At 38.1% G+C, this 13142-nt stretch overlaps 1 protein-coding gene across 1 annotated transcript in view; it reads left to right on the top strand.

The window, feature by feature from the left end:
- Nucleotides 1-13142, top strand: part of LOC145979322 (juvenile hormone esterase-like) — a 68809-nt gene that overhangs the window by 19382 nt on the left and 36285 nt on the right. The gene's annotated exons all lie outside the window — the stretch shown is intronic.

The raw sequence follows: 13142 nt of genomic DNA, 5'->3' as shown, positions 1-13142 counted from the left end.
CCGATTGATCTGCTCTTAATTGAAGGGGATGGCACATATCATTACACTCTGATACATAATCTTGAAGCTTTAGTGAGAACACAACTAGACAAATCCAATGCAATATTCAAGTTGTGCAGAAGATGTTTAAGTGTATTTGATGGTAGAAAAATGGTGAATGGGGTTCGGGAAGTGAATGCAGAAATTGCTAAAAACAAGTTAATTGAACATTTAAAATACTGTAAAAATCATAAACCTCTTCATATGGTGATGCCAATGCCAAGTGAAAATGCAAAATTCAAAAAATTTGAAGCCTTGTTGGAACACCCAGCATATATTGTCTGTGATTTTGAATCAAACCTCAAACCTCTTGCATTCTGCAATCCAGATCCTGAAGAATCTTCAATTACACCATACCAGCTACATGAACCTTCCAGCTTTTGTTATGTGATTGTACAGGATGGTGTTGTTAGTAAAGAATATTCATACATGGGACCAGATGCCATCAAAAAATTTGCACATAGAATAGAAAATGAGTGCTATGACATAGCATCTAATATCTTATTAAAATCAAAACCCATGTTGCCTTTAACAGAGAAACAGATTGAAGATTTCAACAATGCAGAAAAATGCCCGGTATGTGATTCTGAATTTTCAGATACAAAAATCAAGGTGAAACACCATTCTCATACAGATGGTAAATTCAAAATGGCCCTGTGCAATAGCTGTAATATTAAGATCCAGAGACCAAAATTTGTCCCAATATTTTTCCATGGAGCATCCAATTATGATTTTCATAATTTGATCAGATATGAGGGGTTTGACAAGTAAATTTAAATATTTTAGCTGAAAATGATGAGAAATATATTGCTATTAGCAAAATAATTAAAGTTAATGGTGTTCCTATTCACTTAAGATTTCTTGATTCATACAGAATTTTATCTGCTAGCCTGGCTACACTGGCCACTCAATTATCTGATGATCATTTCAAAATCACATGTGTTTTGTTTCCAAATCAGGACCTGAAATTAATTAGGCGGAAGGGTGTATATCCATATGACTATGTTACAGATTTTTCTAAATTTGATGAGTGTTCTTTGCCACCACAAGAAGAGTTTTACAGCAAAATCAGAGGATCTGGAATCACTTATGAAGATTATCACCATGCCCAATTGATGTGGAACAATTTAAAATGCCAGACATTTGGTGATTATCACATGGCATATTTAAAACTTGATGTGACCCTCTTAGCTGACATATTGCAGGCATTCAGAAAATCTTCTATGCAAAATTATAGACTGGATCCAATATATTTTTACAGTGCCCCGGGCCTAGCATGGTCTTCAATGTTTTTAAACACTAAAATGCAATTGGATCTGATCCAGGATCAAGTTATGTACTTGTTTATGGAGCAATGTATAAGAGGAGGCATGGTGCAATGTTCTCAGAGATATGCCAGAGCAAATAACAAATATATTGCTGATTATGATCCAGAATTGCCATCAAATTATATATTGTATGTGGATGCAAACAGCCTGTATGGCTATGCTATGATGCAAAAACTGCCATATGCAGGGCTTGAATGGGTTGAAGATTTCAATATTGAAGATCTTAAGAATTTTGATGACAGTGACTATGGCCTCTTCTTAGAGGTTGATCTGACAATTCCAGATAATTTACACAACAAATTTTCTGATCTGCCCCCAATTCCCGAGGTTCAGTGCTCACCTGGCTCTAAACAGAAGAAATTGATGATGACACTGGAGCCAATACAGGGTTATGTTATATATTACAAAAACCTCCAGTTCCTGATGCATCATGGTGTTCAAGTGACCAAAATTGGCAAAGTTTTGAGGTTCAGGCACTTAAAATGGTTGAAACCATACATTGATACAAACACAGAGCTTCGAACATCTGCAAAAAGCCAATTTGATAAGGCCTTGTTTAAATTGATGGTCAATTCTGTATATGGCAAAACTATTGAAAATGTCAGAAAACATACCGATGTTAAAATAATTACTGACCCCAGCCTGAGCAAAAAATTGGTTGCAAAGCCTAATTTCAATTACAGAAGAATTTATGATGAAAATATGGCACTTTTCAACATGAAAAAAACAAAGATTAAGTTTGATAAACCTATTTATGTAGGGGCTGTGATATTGGAATTGGCCAAATGACATATGTTAAAATTGTATTATGATGTGCTGAAACCTTTTTATGGTGATAGTGTAAAATTGATGTACATGGATACGGATAGTTTTGTTCTTGATATTAAAACAGAAGATGTTTATAAAGATATGTCACAGCCTGAATTGTTTAAATACTTTGATACCAGTGAACATACAGAGATTCAACACCACAACAAAAAGGTGCCTGGCAAGTTAAAAGATGAGACACTTGGTGATGTTATTGTGGCATTTGCTGGGTTAAGAGCCAAGATGTACAGTTTTGAGACATGTAGTGGCGCTGTTGCCAAAAAGGCCAAGGGCATTGGCAGAGTAACTGTTGAAAAGGAGCTTGAATTTGAAGATTATAAAAATTGTCTCAAATCATGTAGCACAATCAGAACATCAGAATCCAGAATCCAGAGTATGGATCACTTATTGACTAGCAATATTGTAAGAAAAGTGGCTCTGGACCCACATGATGATAAGAGATGCATTTTATCATGTGGCATACATACTTTACCATGGGGTCATTGTGATTTGAAAAATGGCAATCAATGCCCAAACACAGAGCATGATTTGAAATAAATAAACATGCCTATGAACTTATTTGGGTTCAAAAAACAGGCTATTATGGAGCTGCCAACACCACAACCCTCTTCTGATATGATATCTAAACTAAGTGGCTTGTTAATTATTCATCTGAACAGCATACTTACAGATATTGATGATAAAACAGGCAAAACATTGTACATATTTAACAATAATTTAAATCATTACCAATTACCTGTAGGTGGGCAATTGCAATTTATTACAACCCCTGAGGGCAATGTCAAGATTTCAATAGGGAGAAATATTTATAGAATTAAGCACTCAAACATGGTTTCTGGCACTGTTTATACTGTTTCTGCTGGTGACTGCTTATATATTGAGGTCCCGGGATCATATGACAAGCTTATACCCCTTTTTATAGAATTAAGAATCAGATACTCTATAATAAATAACCATTAAAACAAAAATGCCTAATGATATATTTGGCCATACAAGGCATGAAGATCACAGTGATGAGATTTTGATGCTTGATGTCAGAGTCAAGAAATTAAGAAGTGATTTACAAGCTTTACAAACAACACTCAATGCCAGTCTTCAATTAGAAATTACAAATTTGCAATCACAATGCATGGACCCTCTTCTTAAAATTGATTCTGAACTCAAATTGCTGCTTCAGAAATATACTGACTTGGCCACATTGGATAATTTTCAAAGTTTGGAAGAAGCTGTAGCAGCTCTTCAAGCCAAATTTAAGACCTAGGCCACCAATTCTGAGCAATTGAAACAACAATTGGAAGAGCAGATAAATAATGTCCAGGCACAGCTCCAAACAATTGTCAAAAGCATAAAATCACAAGAAGATTTTGATCTAGTGATTTCCACTCTAAAAGAACAGATTCAATCAGTCCAGATACCTAATCTGGGCCCTCTGAATAATGCCATAGCCGAGGTTAAAGAAAAAATTGAGACACTTGAAAATTTTATGAACAACTTGCCATCTTCTGATGCTTTGAGTGCAATAACTCGGAGTGTAGCCAATATTAAGCTGCAACTTGAAACATATGAAGATTTTGGAAAAATTCAAAGTACCATAACCCATCTTGAAGGTACAATAGCAGCAGTGCAAAGTGATTTGACAAATGTGCAAGAATCTCGCCTGCCCGGGATTGTAGATACACTTGTCAGTGTCCAGCAACAAATCACAAAGCTTGAAAACCTCAACACTGAATCTGAACTATCTCATTTTCATCACTTGATCGATGATATCCAAACAAAACTTGAAATTTTACAACAATCCACACCCACTCAGGCAGATATAGCCCTGCTCCAAAATGCTATGCAAAATGTGGCTGATGCTTCTGAATTAAACAATGTAAAATTGGCACTAGAATCTTTGCAAAATACTGTATCAAATCTGCCTACATCACAAGAACTTAAAAATATTAAGAGGGCAGTGAATCGCATATTGAAATCAGAAGATATCAAGAATATCCAGACAGAGATCAAACAACTCACTCAGACAGTGGCCACTCTACCAACAAATCAACATATTAATGAACTGCATGCCCTGTTTGGGGATATCAGAAGACAAGTCCATGATCTTACTGCTCAAAATTCAAAATTGGCAATTGTTGAAAATTTACAGCAAATTGTAGCTAATATCAAGCAACAGCTAGGGACCATGGAATCCAATCAAGCAAATGCTCTGTCTGTTTTTGCCACCCAGCTACAAGAGATTGTGCAACAATACAAGAAACTTGCTGTGGACATAAGAATCAAGCCTGGGCACGATGAGATTGTTAGGACCATCAATGAGCACCTTGAATCTGTAACAAGCACAGCAGAAAAGGAAATAACAGGCATAATCGAGAATCCAAAACATTCAGTAATTCTTGAATTGTACAGCATCCCCAACAAAGAATATGATTCTCCATTTACACCAGGTGGCAAAATATATATGCTGTCCCCTGCACAATTTTATTACCAATTTTTTGTTGGGGGCACATTGAGACCAATCAAGATCAAATATTGGCTTCAACCACAGGCTCACCACTACCCCACCTTATCAATAACAAATGCTGATAACAAAGTAAAAATCACCAGTGCAGAATTGGAGGATTTTACAGACCCCAATACATTAGAAACAGCCTATGCTGAAGATGATGGCTCTCTGGAATTTAAAATACAAATAGGGGACAAATTATATTTAGAAAATCCTGTAGTTTCAGCTGCTGAACACCCTATAGTTGCAATATTCTTGTTTACATATTATGTCTAGAAAAATTATTGTTGATGAATTACAGACAGGCCAGACATAATTTTAAGAGACTCCCAGTAGTCACAAAGGGCATAGATGATTTATGGCAAAGCGACTTGATTGAAATGGCAAGTGGACAGTTGAAAAACTTTCAAAATCAAAATTTGATCACAGAGCTTGTACCTGTAGCTGCAAGAAACATATTAGATTATCCATTCACCCCACTTTCCAGTATTCATACACCTAGTCCTGTTGGTCCTAGAAGAATTGAAGCTACTCAGGATCCTATTGAATTGGGTCTTCTTGCTCAAAAATATTTAACCACACCTAAAGACAATAAAGATGAGGTATTTGGCTTATATGCTGACACAGAGCGTGATGGTAGCATCATACATAGAATTGGCAATTTCAGAGTAACATTTATGGGAGATGATCTGATTGTATATTCAGAATCTCATCTTGGAGAAAAAGGTGCTTTTGTTAAATATCCCGGCACACCTGGATTGTGGGAACTGATGACTAGGAAAAGGCCTGGCAGCTATACAGATCAAGATTATGAATATTACAAATAAATATTAATAAAATCAGATGCTCTATACCAGAACAATGATCCCACACAAAAAAGAATCAAGTCGAGCAGTGGAGCAAAATATAACAACTTAATCAAGCCCATATGGTCACAGATCAAGACTGGCAGTGGAATCAAACAATACAACACCCTGCCCAAAGAATTTGTGTGGGTTGATGATGTCAGGAAACTTGTAGATAGGTTATTGGTAATAGCTGGGGAGGAAAATGCTGGCAACCACAATTTTTACAATGAAAAGGTTGGAATTATGGACATGATAAGCACAAAATTGTCTAATTTTATAGTGAATGACACTAAGGGGATTGGATATCTTATAAAAATTATTAATACTCTACCACCTAAATTTTGGAATATTTCTGAGGGTCGGGGCTTGGTTAATGACATCATAAACAAGCTGCCATTTGAACTACACATTCCAGGCTATCAGTATTGTGGTCCCGGTACAAAATTGGACCACAGATTAAACAGAGGGGATCCTGGTGTTAATCCTTTAGATGCTGCTTGTAGAGACCATGACATAGCATACAACACACATTCTGATCTTGACAAGAGACATGTTGCAGACAAGAAATTAGAAGAGGCTGCATTTGGTAGATTTGTAAGCAAAGATGCTTCTTTGAGTGAAAAAATAGCAGCATTGGGAACCACCATAGCTATGAGCACCAAACAAAAACTGGGGTGGGGGTTGTGAATATGTATATAATAAACCTACAATGAAGGCCAAGGGTGTTATGTATCAAATACCTTATGCAGGTCTCAAATCTCTTAAAACTATTGACAGTCTTTTGACCAAAAAGCAGCGCAAGAAAAAAAATTCTTGTCTTGCAAAGGGGCATGGTATGAAATTGTTACTTAGTACCCCCCAATTAAAAAAATTACAGCAATCAAGAAAAAAATCACATGTGGGGGGATTTATATTTACCATCCCTGCCATCTTAGCTGCTCTCGGGGCTGTGGGGAGCTTGGCCGGGGGATCAGCCGCCATAGCAAAAACAGTAATAGATGCCAAGAAAAATAGGGCAGAATTAGATGAATTGAAGCGCCATAACCTGGCCATTGAGAAACAAGGCAAAGGTGTTAAGAGAGCCATGAATAAGTTAAAAAAAGAAACAAGAGCCGCTTACAAACCAAGATATTGAAGCTTTAATCAAGCCACTGGGCATCAAACATTTTAGAGGTGTGTACATGTCTGATTCTTTACCGGAACAACCACTCAACCAAGAGTGTGGCATTGTTAATTTGGATAAGTACAAAAATCAGGGCACTCACTGGATCTGTTATCTTAAATATTTAAAAAATGAGGCATTTGTGTTTGATTCATTTGGAGGTGTTCCAACTGAAAATTTAATAAAATATCTAAATTCAGCTAATCTTTATTACAATAATGCCCGTGTTCAAAACTTCAAAGATGTTAATTGCGGACATTTGTGTTTATCTGTTCTTAGATATATGTCTCAAATAAATAAACCATCAATTGAAGATTTTCAAAAAGCCTTGTGGTATCTGAAACATCATGGGGGTATTCCATCTCACCAGCCAAAATTCAATATTGAAACTCAAATTGCATGATGACATAGTGTATCCCAAAACAATAGCTCTTAGAGCATTTTATGGCATGTACTTGATCCCTAATATTACACACCACAACAACACAATTGCAGTTGGTGATGAAAAAATTGTCATCACTCCAGGGCAATATAATCTATCTACTCTAAATGCTCAATTACCCAGAGGTGTAGTGTTAAGTCAAAATTTCTTCACTCAGAGAGTAGAGATTGTATCTGCTCCAGAAACAGTAGATCTGGGTACTATAGGTGAGCTGTTAGGCCTTGAGAACAACACAAAACTTGAACCAGGCATCAAACACACTGCTATTAATATACCCAAATTCTTAGCCATAGAGACTCTAAATATTCACTGCAATGTGGCTGAGGGTATGATCACCAAATCAAATGGCATAGGCACTCACAAACAAACCGGCATCATTGCAACATTCAAACCTAATTCTGAATTCATGGAGCCAATCATCTACAATCCATCCCCAACATTATATTTTCCTGTGTGCCATAATAGAATAGATTATATTGAATTGATGGTCACTAATGAAAAAGAAGAATTAGTTGATTTTGCTGGAGCCACAACAACTGCAATCATAGAGATTAATATTTAAATAAAAATACATACAAAAAAAATATGGAAAATATTGAGAGTTATGAGCTACAATCATTCCCCCCAAACAGGAGGACATTTGCAAATTTAAATCAACCCAACACAGAGATTGAGGTTGATCTTGATGTAGGGGATGGATTTATACACCCCCACAGAGCAGATCTATACATCAAATTTGATGTTGTAAAGCTCGATGGAACAGATTATCCGGCAAATTCAAATATAAGATTGGTGGACAATTTTGTGCCGCATCTATTCTCTGAAATTGAGATCAGAAAGCATGGCGTTGTTATAAACAGAGTGGATTATCCCGGCATTACCTCCACAGCTTTGGCCACATTAAGATTATCCAAAACCGAGGCTTCTTACTACAAAATAGGTGGATTTGAGGCTGGTGATAAGATATTATCTAAAAACCACACAGTGCTGTTCCCCATGCGCCTATTGCCAGGATTCTTCTCAGATTACAAAGATATTATGTGGAAGGGTGGTTTAAGAATCACATTTAGAAGAGCTGCCAATGATAATAATGCTTTGATGAGGTACAGTACATTAAACTCTACAGGAGAAGCTCTGCCTAATAGCCTACCTGATGAGGGCAAATGCATTATTCAGACTATGGAGTTAAGAATCCCGGTTGTTGAATATGAGGCCAGTTATGCTCTTAAATACAAAGCTGATATAATAAAAAATCCACAAATTTCTCTACAATTTTATACATATCAATGTGTACAGAAGCCCGCAACTGGTACATATTATGAGTTTGATGCTACAAATTCATTCTCCAGTATACAATATGACATGCCTTATTTTGTGGTGGTATTGTTTCAGACTGGAAGACACAATAATCAGGAAAAAAATTCAAGCAAATTTGATAACTGCAACATCAAGAACATATATCTTAAAAATGGCAGAAATGAGGTATTTCCTAGAGAAAATTACAATTTAGACATGTCCAAGGATGATTTCCTCAAATTATATGAGGCATTTACAGCATACAAAAGAGTCACTACAGGCAATACTGACATGTATTACACACCAGATGAATTCAAAGCACAGAGACCCATGTTTGTAATTAACACTTCAAAAAGGAAACAAGTTGTGGTTAATGACAGGACAAACATTAAAATTATCTGTGAATTCCATGATGCATTACCTGATGACACTATATGTAGTGTTATTCTCATAGGTGAAAAATCATATGTTTATGATGTAAGAAATGAGAGAGTCACGGAGCAATTCTAGAGGGGCTCTGCATATTACATTGTTTTAATATTAGATAAACAAATTGAAGCTGGTATCCAATTGAACTTAAACCGGAAGTAAATATGTGTGGGTGGGTGGGTGTGGGTGGGTGTGTATGTATGTGTATATATGTGTGTAGGTGGGTGTGTCTTGGCCTAGTTTTAAGTGTGGCCAAAAAAATATCAAGAGGGGCATATTTTTAACAAATTTATGGACAACAATCTCACAGAAGTGCCTTTTATAAGTGTAGGCAAATCAATCTGAGGGGGGTCATACTTTCTCAGGAAAATTTTGAGGGCATTTTTACAAAAATCTTGGATTAGACAGAGTTCCAGACTTGAGCAAAAAGCTCATATGGGCATGTTGAGCTAGTTTTAAGTGTAGGCAAATCTGCCTGTGGGGGGTTCATACTTTCTCGTCCTGGTTATATAGCCAATTACACTACTCCGACCTAAGTTTCGAGCTACCAGGGGGGATCGAAACCGGACCGCTAGCACCAAAGGCGACAGTTCTAAGTAGTATCACAGACAAATGTATATAAGTCAAGCCTTCGCGGTCAATTTTCAATACCGAAGCTCTGAGGCTTCGCAAGTGAAAGTTGTCTCGGAATTCGATGACGTCGGGCTCAGCACCCGAGCGTTGAAATTTAGCAGTGCCATCTCTTGTCTTTTATTGGCAGAAGAAGTGGAAGCAAGATTGCGAGTGGTGCCTCTCAGCGCCTCTCAGCGTATTATTCCGAAACTTCTTGCGAGGGGCAGTTCCCAGCAGGAGGTCAGTGCACCAGTTTGTTGCCTTGTTTCCAGATCTGCTTATATAACCTTATCTGTGGTAGTATGCTACGCAGCAGTCCACATCCATACCTACATCTATTATCAGTGTGCGAATTAACGAGGGGGGGGGGTGCCAGGGATCCCCCCACAAATTTTTTTATCCCCGCCAAGAAAATCAGATTAAAAGCGTATAGTATACCATTTCTTTACAATGGAACAAACACCACTAAAGAATCGTTTATGATAGCAGTTAATTAACATTGAAAACAACTGCATCCTACATAAGGTTCTATTTTTCAATAGCTCATAATTTATTTGTTTATTGCTGTTGAGTGTAGAGATTTTACAAAGAGCTCCAAAAATAACGCTGTTGCTCTGTCCATGGGCGTCGGAAAGAGGGGGTCGCACTGGTCGTGGATCCCCCCCCCCCCCGGAAATTGACATCGTTCATTTAAAGATACAAGAAATCCGAAAGTTTGTTACTCTTATTGTTAAGAACAGAAGTGAAGTTAATTTATTTAGTATTCGAACAGATTAATCAAAGTAAAAATGCACTGGATGGAAAACATTGAGTGAAAAATACAGGAAGAATGTTATATTCTACCATTTCATCCAAGAACGAATGGTTTTACAGTTTTTAAAATTCTAATAATTACAGTTGTAGGTGAGAGGTCATACAACACACTTTAGATATTAAATAAATCCCCCTAACATTTAAAGCCTTTTCTTGAACGAAACGTGCAAAGGTTAATATCAAAATGCATTCAGACACAACTGCATAAAATGAAAAATAAATAATGGAAAATAGTTGTTCTGGTATTCACTCGTTCGGTGGATCGAGTCTTCCCATTTATATAATAGGCTAATAATAATAATTATTATTATTTCCCATAAAATTTATTTTTGTTAGCTTATAATATTTATTATTTTATAATAACATTTATAACCGTGGTAATAATACTTGTTATTTTTCTACCATTCAGCTTTTATCATTTGCCCGACACCCTGCAAAAATTTCGGGCGATGCCCATGGCTCTGTCCATTGCCAAATAAACTACGAAAGCTTATCTGTCATTGGGTTCAACGCACAATAGATAATTGTTCAAGTTTTCTCGTTCAATAACACTTTTGTGTATGGGTTTGGGTTTTAGAATGTAAATATACTGTTTCTATATTACGTCTAATTGTTATTAAAAAAAAGGTAAAGTGCACGCCATGAAGGCGTATACGGGGTGTGGGGGTAACGACCCACACTTTCTTGATCCGGTCGTGAGTGGGGGTGATGTGATCAGCATCACGGCCCTGACCGCCTTTGCTCCCCAGGGTTTCCCCCAGATAGCCATGTTATTCGACGCTGGGTGGGCGCCGGGGCCGCTTCCATCGTTAGAAAAGTTCCCGAATTTGAACCGGCCGGGGATCGAACCCGGGACCTTTAGCATGGTAGTCCGACGCTTTACCGACTTTTTTTTTTTTTTTTTTTTATAAAAGGAAAGCCCCTAAGCGGAAGCTTCCCCCATCACACTTTATTCACTCATATCATTTCATTCATATTTCAGTTTCAGGACTTTTCAGGACAGACAATCACAAACATCCATGCCCAAGCCAGGATTCGAACCCGGGACACCCGGCGTCGTAGCGCGATGTGCTAACCACTCCGCCACGGGAGCCGACCTACTGAGCCACCGCGGCTATATATATATAATTGTTATTATAAGATTTAATGTATTAGGTAGGTACTTAGAACTGGAAGGCAATAGTGTTTACTAACTGGTAACTCCTCCGTGGCCGTTCGGTCTAAGGCGCTGTGCTTTGGACTCCGACTGCGGGACGGCATGGGTTCGAGTCCACCTCGGTTCAGTCTCTGGGTTCTCGGCCTGCGTATAGGACCGGTGGCAACCCACCATCGTGAGGAAATTGGGGAGCTACGAGTGAGTAACGTAACTCGGTCATAAAAATCTCCTTTTAACGGCTGAGGGTTCGAGGTGCTGACCCACGTCACCCCATTACCGGTTGAAGAACTCCACACCTCTAGGTATAGGATTGTGGGAGGGAGATAGGCCAAGGCCCTTCGATGGCTGTCGCGCCATGGGCTGGGTTTTAACTGGTAGCACATACAAATTTGCATAGAAAAAGAAACCGAGCCCCCCCCCCCCCCCGCGGAAATGAAATCACAAATACGGAACTGAGTGGGCATATCCCCCGAAAGCAAAAAGTTTAATTCGGACACTGTCCATTATACCCATCTACGCATACACATGCACATACACACACAAAGCAAAATATAAAAGATTATTTTTATTTTACTTTAAAGATACTAATAAATATGCAATGTATCTCCACCGCGAATCGACCGGAAACCACTGAGTTTCTAGTTGACAGCCACGTTACAACTAACATATCGAGGTCGACCAGAATTGGAATTCAGCAATATATTCAAGCGAACGGTATAATAGACCTTGTTGGAATTTTAAATAAATTCAATTCCGGTCCAGGAGAGAAAATCAGCAAGCCTAAATGGGTTCTAGACCGTAAAGAACCTTTTTATCTGTAAGGCATTTAAATTCGGTCCAGGAACCTTTTTACCAGGTCAATTCAAATAAGGTCCAGGAACCTTTTTACCTGCTCAGTTTAAATACGGTCCAGGAACCTTTTTTCCGACTGAATTTAAATTCGGTCCAGGTACTTTTTTCAATGAAACAATACGCAACTTGGACCGAATTTAAATTGTGCGAGAAAAAAGGTTCCGGTTTGGCAGCGGAACCCAATAGAGCCCATTAGAATATATGGGTTCCTGGACCTCTAACAACCCTCGTAAATACCCTTTACTCTTGACGTCGGGAACATAGACCCTTATACCTGGTGTACACTATGGGCTCCTGGAAGTCGAGGAAAAAAAACCTCGATCTCAAAATTACTTTTATACTGGCCAGTTTATTATAGGAAATCTTCTTACGTCTCCTTAGTAGAGGCAAGAGACCTTTTGAACCAGCTCAGAGAAACTAGTTCTTAATGCTCACTTCCCCACTATCCAACCGAGATAATTCTTACACAGTGATTGCATATATAAGAACCTGTTACCTGAGCTACCTGGAATTCCACGTCAATTATTACCTGCCCGACCCTGTGGCCGAGTGGTTAGCACATCGCGCTGCGACGCCAAGGGTCCCGGGTTCGAATCCCGGTCGGACTTGGTTGTTTGTGAATGTCCATTCATCGATTTCATCATTTCGTCACTCATCCCCATCTTCGCAAATTAGCCAAGAGGCACAAAACGCGAAGTAAAATAAACTAAATCAATCAATCAATCAATAGTCAATTATTACCTCTTTCGTGCCCAGGGATTCCGCCTGCTTACTGGGATTCCAGAAAGTTCATAATAAAATAAAGGAACTCAGTATATCGAAATTTCAGGATTT

The sequence above is a fragment of the Lepisma saccharinum genome, chromosome 26 (genome assembly GCF_977018435.1).
Source record: "Lepisma saccharinum chromosome 26, izLepSacc3.1, whole genome shotgun sequence".
Lineage (NCBI taxonomy): Eukaryota > Metazoa > Arthropoda > Insecta > Zygentoma > Lepismatidae > Lepisma > Lepisma saccharinum.
Note: the sequence above shows the minus strand (reverse complement) of the source record. Positions and strands in the feature narration are given on the sequence as shown.